This window comes from Galeopterus variegatus, unplaced genomic scaffold, assembly GCF_000696425.1.
Source record: "Galeopterus variegatus unplaced genomic scaffold, G_variegatus-3.0.2 Scaffold10921, whole genome shotgun sequence".
Classification (NCBI taxonomy): Eukaryota; Metazoa; Chordata; class Mammalia; order Dermoptera; family Cynocephalidae; genus Galeopterus; species Galeopterus variegatus.
The window spans coordinates 1-5,394 of NW_007737032.1; the positions used below are offsets into that span (position 1 = coordinate 1).

A 5,394-nucleotide genomic window follows, 5' to 3' on the forward strand; every position below is an offset into this window, starting at 1 on the left:
CCCCTGGACTCTAGACCTCAGCGGCAGGGGGACAGCCACCGAGCCCCGGCCCCCGACCGCACAGACACTCACTAAACGGGGCCTTTCCATCGGGCTCCACAAAATTACTTGGGTCCGGCCGGCCTGTTGCCTCACACTGGCCAGAGCGGGTGGGGGACCAGAATGAAGGAATTCCGCTGCAGCGACTTGATTTTCCATCCCCTGAGCAGAAAGGTAGGAGGCGACAGGTTGAAATCGAGAGGGGACGGGTGGCGACTGCTAGGACATCTAGATGTCCAGGCGCCGTAGTGGTCTGGGGGAAATACGGAAGGCGCCCGAACAAATCAGCCCGAAGAGCTGCCGAGCTGAGCTGTGGGGAGGAAAAGCAGCCACGGCCTCTCCCCTGCTTCCCTGTCAGGGTTCCAGGAGGGGGTGAGGGGCGACGGTCAGCCCATCACCAACAGACAGACAGGGGTCCCCTCCCACCTAGGGCCCAGTCCCCGCCCCCCTTCCCGGCAAAGGACCCAGTGGTGTCACCTGCCCTCGAGAGGATGGAGGAGAATGGTCAGGGAGGCCCCTGGAAGGCCCTAGAGGAGGAGAGATGCGCCCACCCCTCTCCTCCCTCCACCCCTCTGGGGTGGGCATAGGAAGGATGGTTCTCTTTGGGCCCAAACCCCTGGTCTGTTCCCTCCTCAGCCCTCAGGCCCCTGGGGTGCTCTGCGGCTCTGGCACAGCCCTTTGCAAAACTCCCTTCTGCACTGTCTTTGGAGCTAAGGGTCTCTGCCTGTTCCCACTGCCCCTTATTCTCCCCCAGCCTCTAATGAGGGCATCCCCAACATCTCTGCATTTGGAGACAAGGAAAAGTGGGAAAGACAAGTTCCTGCCTGTCCCCTCCCCCACAGCCTTGCTCCTCCATCAAGTCAGCCCCTGCTCCCTACAGCTCCTACCAGAGCCCTCTCAGTGCCACAGAGTCCTGTCCTCCAGCCTTGGATAGCCTGGAGAGGCCTGCTGTGTACCGAAGGGATCTGGGCAAATGAGATCTCTGAGCAGACAGCTGCCCGCAGGCTGGGGTGGGAGAGCAGATGGAGAAGGGGTTTTAGGGGGGCCACATTTGGGGGAAACAAGGACCTCTGGGTGCTGAGGCAACTCTGGAGTCTCCTCTTTCTTTCTCTTGAGGACACTGGCATTTGTAGTTGGTGACCTCCCCCTCCTCTGGCCCTGGAGCTGCCTGGGGAGCAGCTGAGAAGGGCCTGACTAGGAGAGGAAGCACCTTCCTGGTGGAGGCACAGCGTGGGCAGAGGCCCAGAGGGGCAGGGTTGCCCAGTAAACTGGTCCTGGCATGGGAAGGACCGGCCATGTCCTGCTCCCTGGGCACTGAGATCTCCTAGCAACACCAAGAGAGAGATGTATTCCCCCTCCTAATGACTGATGAAATGGGCTCTGGAGAAGGGGGTGAGATTTGTCTTTGTCACACAGATAGGAAGTGGTGCAGCTGAGTCTGCCCTGGGCATGAAGTCCCCCACCCCCTCCCCAGTCTTCTCCAGGATCTGGCATGGTGGGATGTGGAGGGGGAGAGCTCCCAAGGGACCTAGGGAGAGAGGGGTCCAGGGGTAGGGAATCTGGGGATCTGGCTTTCCTTGGAGTTGTATGGAAGGTCTTAGGGAAGATCAGGAGGAGACATGGGACACAGAAGAACATGGGTCCCAGAACCCCTGGGGAGTGACGTCCTCACCTGCAGCGCCTCCACACCCACCCTGAGCTTCACCAAGGGCTTCTCAGCAGTTGAGTGGCACAGCCTCTGAGTTTTGTGGCAGAGTGGGGGATGATGGCAGTGGTGTGGCTCCTGGAGACATGACGTAACCAGGAGTGTGAAGAAATAAACCTGGGGTGGGATGGAGCTGGGACCCATGGCATGACCCCATCTCTCTGTCCCCAGGCTCCGTTGCTCATCCCCAGGATCACAGGAGACAATCATATCTGGATAGGCTTGGATTGGTCCTGGAGGCCACACGGGTGCTGCTAACTGGTGTGCCAGTGGCCAGGAGAGGGCCTGGCCCTCAGCACCCGTCCCTGTCCCACATCTCCTCTGGCACTGGGAGCTTGAGGCCCACAACTGAAAACTGCAGCAGTCTGGCCATCTGCCCTCACCTGCCCACTGCAACTGGGTCCCAAATGAAGATCTCTACCTGTCCCACCCAAGACAGAGGCTGGACAGTGGCTGCCACGTGCCCCCTGTGATTGCCAACAGCCAGGGCCTGATGGCTTGCTTCCTCATGCCAAGTCTGATGGGAATCCCGATCCTGCTGGCCCCCCTCATCCACCCCAGCCCTGTCCATCCAGGACCACCTCTGGGAGTCTGTCGGCCTGCTGACTCCATCCACAGATCTCCAGGGGCAGCCTCTGAGGGACAAGAGTGACACAGGGCTGGAGGAAAGAAGAGGAGGAGCCAGGGGCCTCCTTGGGTCTGATACACAACTGAGCCCCTTTCAAAACCTGGTCTCACCCTGTTGGTGACTGGCTCCCCAGCTCCAGCCTCTTCCTGGTCCAGCCAGGAAGGGAGGAAGAAGTCTCTTCACTGCGAGTGCATGTGCAAGCGCAAGCGCATGCGTGGAGCAGGCGGAGCTGCTCTGGGTGCCAAGCCCTCCCTGTACCTGGGCCTGGGGCCTAGGAAGCTGCTTCCCTACAGGGAGAAATGTGTGTCCAGCCTCAGTGGCCCCTGCCCTCAGAGGCCCCCCACTGCAGGGAAGCCCCACCCCTCCGGAAGTCCGGAGGGGCACCTGGCAAGCCCGTGGCTGTGGCTATCTTGGCCCAAAGGGACTGGCCAGAGGAGGGGCAGTGATGAATCCTGAGCATTGTGTCCCTGCCACTGCTTTTCTTAGGGGTTCTGCCTTGCGTATTAGCCGCTTCTGCTTTCCACCTCCCCTTCCTGCCGCTTTCTCTCCCCCACAGGGCCCTTGCTGCCTGCTGGGGTCTCCATGCACTTTATTTATTTGCAGTCTGTTTTCCAGGCGGTGGAGCTTCTGCAAATTCAGATACTGACCTGAATGGCGTTTACTGTTCTGTGTGTGATTAACTCTGTACTGCTCAGCACTGTCTGGTCACAGAAATGTTGTTTCTGGTGTTGTCACTTCTTGTTGTATCTCTAAGTTACAAATAAAGTGCTTGGGTTCCATGCACTACAGTACCGACTGGAGGCCCCCTGTTTCTGCTGGGCGTGACGCAGAGCTGGGGAGGGGAGAGGCACGGTGGGGAGATCGCCAGTGGCCTTGGCCAGGAGCTGGGAGTAGGAGGGGCCTCAGAGTGCTGAGAGTGGGGCTGTGGCAAGAAACCTGGCCCTGTTCAGAAGCTGCTCCCAGACCCAACTTGACCTTGACCACTGGCCCAGGAGAAACAGGCAATGGCATAGCCTGGCCCAAGAGGTGGCAGTGTGTCCCATTCAAAACCTTTGTTCAAATGACTTAAAACACAAGTCTCTCCTTCCATTTTAGAGCTTGGCATTCAAAAGTGTTTAATTCAGTTGATCCCCGAGGGTGGGCGAGGGTGAAGTGAAAGAGACTGTCTGCAGGTTGCTTTGTGTGGCCCTGAAACCCATCTGCTGCAACAGGTGGTAAAGTCCCCACTGCCTCACTACCTCCCTGCCTGTAGGGTCCCTGCAGAGCTTACAGAAGACAAACCTCAGGCCCTAGAAGATGGCTACCCTTCCAAACTGGACCCAAACTCTGTCCCCTCAAGGCCCAGTCCCAGTGGTTACCCAAAGCCCTGGCCAGGGACTCTGGGGCTGCTGGCAGCTGTAAGCGTTGGCAAGAGGATAGAAGGCTAGAAAGGGGGGCCTTTGGAGGAGAAAGGACTCTGGGAAGGTGGCCTGAGGAGGGGGTCAGAGGCTGCAGAGGGAGGCCTGGGGAAAATGGCAGATGCTAGGGGACTGAGGCCTGTGAAGGAGAGTAGAGGTTGGGAAGAGAGTATGGAGAGGAGGGAAAAGTCTGGGGAGGGAGGCCAGGAGAGGAGGGTAGAAAGCTGGGGGGAGGGAGGCCTAGAGAGGAGGGCAGAGGGGAAAAAGGCAGAGGCTGGGAAAGGAAGCCTGGTGAGGAGGGCAGAGGCTGGGGAGCAAGGCCGGGAAAGAGGTGTAGAAGCTGGGGAGAGAGGCTTGGGGAACAAGTCCTGGGGAAGCAGGTAGAGGCTGGAGAGCAAGCCCCGGGGAGAGCAGAGGCTGTCAGAGGGAGGCTTGGGGAAGGAGGCTGGAAAAGGTGGGCAGATGCCAGGGGAAAGAGGGCAAAGGGTGGGAAACAAAGCCTGGAGAGGAGGCAGACATGGAAGGAGGACTGGGGAGGAGGGCAGAGGCGAAGTACTGGGGAGAAGGGCAAGAGGATGGGGAGGGAGGTCTGGACAGAAGGGCAGAGGCTGGGAAAGAGAGGCCTGGGGAGGAGAATTGAAGTCTGGTGGAGGGTGAATTGGGGAGGCTGGCAGAGGTTGGGGAGGAAAGCCTGGGACGGGAGCCTTGGGAGAAGGGCAGAGCTGTGGAAAGGAGGCCTGGGGAGGAGGGCAGAGGCTTGGGAGCAAGGCTACAAATAAAGTGCTTGGGTTCCATGCACTACAGTACCGACTGGAGGCCCCCTGTTTCTGCTGGGCGTGACGCAGAGCTGGGGAGGGGAGAGGCACGGTGGGGAGATCGCCAGCGGCCTTGGCCAGGAGCTGGGAGTAGGAGGGGCCTCAGAGTGCTGAGAGTGGGGCTGTGGCAAGAAACCTGGCCCTGTTCAGAAGCTGCTCCCAGACCCAACTTGACCTTGACCACTGGCCCAGGAGAAACAGGCAATGGCATAGCCTGGCCCAAGAGGTGGCAGTGTGTCCCATTCACAACCTTTGTTCAAATGACTTAAAACACAAGTCTCTCCTTCCATTTTAGAGCTTGGCATTCAAAAGTGTTTAATTCAGTTGATCCCCAAGGGTAGGCAAGGGTGAAGTGAAAGAAACTGTCTGCAGGTTGCTTTGTGTGGCCCTGAAACCCATCTGCTGCAACAGGTGGTAAAGTCCCCACTGCCTCACTGCCTCCCTGCCTGTAGGGTCCCTGCAGAGCTTACAGAAGACAAACCTCAGGCCCTGGAAGATGGCTACCCTTCCAAACTGGACCCAAACTCTGTCCCCTCAAGGCCCAGTCCCAGTGNCCGATCCTGCTGGCCCCCCTCATCCACCCCAGCCCTGTCCATCCAGGACCACCTCTGGGAGCCTGTCAGCCTGCTGACCCTATCCACAGATCTCCAGGGGCAGCCTCTGAGGGACAAGAGTGACACAGGGCTGGAGGAAAGAAGAAGAGGAGTCAGGGGCCTCTTTGGGTCTGATACACAACTGAGCCCCTTTCGAAACCTGGTCTCACCCTGTTGGTGACTGGCTCCCCAGCTCCAGCCTCTTCCTGGTCCAGCC

The 5,394-nt window shown here is 59.1% G+C and overlaps 1 long non-coding RNA gene across 1 annotated transcript; it reads left to right on the top strand.

Annotated features, from left to right (window-relative positions):
• Positions 1-43: 43 nt before the first annotated feature.
• Positions 44-3,160, top strand: LOC103610318. The gene is made up of 2 exons (XR_552203.1): positions 44-213; positions 1,916-3,160. It is a non-coding gene; the product is annotated as an uncharacterized LOC103610318 (long non-coding RNA).
• Positions 3,161-5,394: the final 2,234 nt, after the last annotated feature.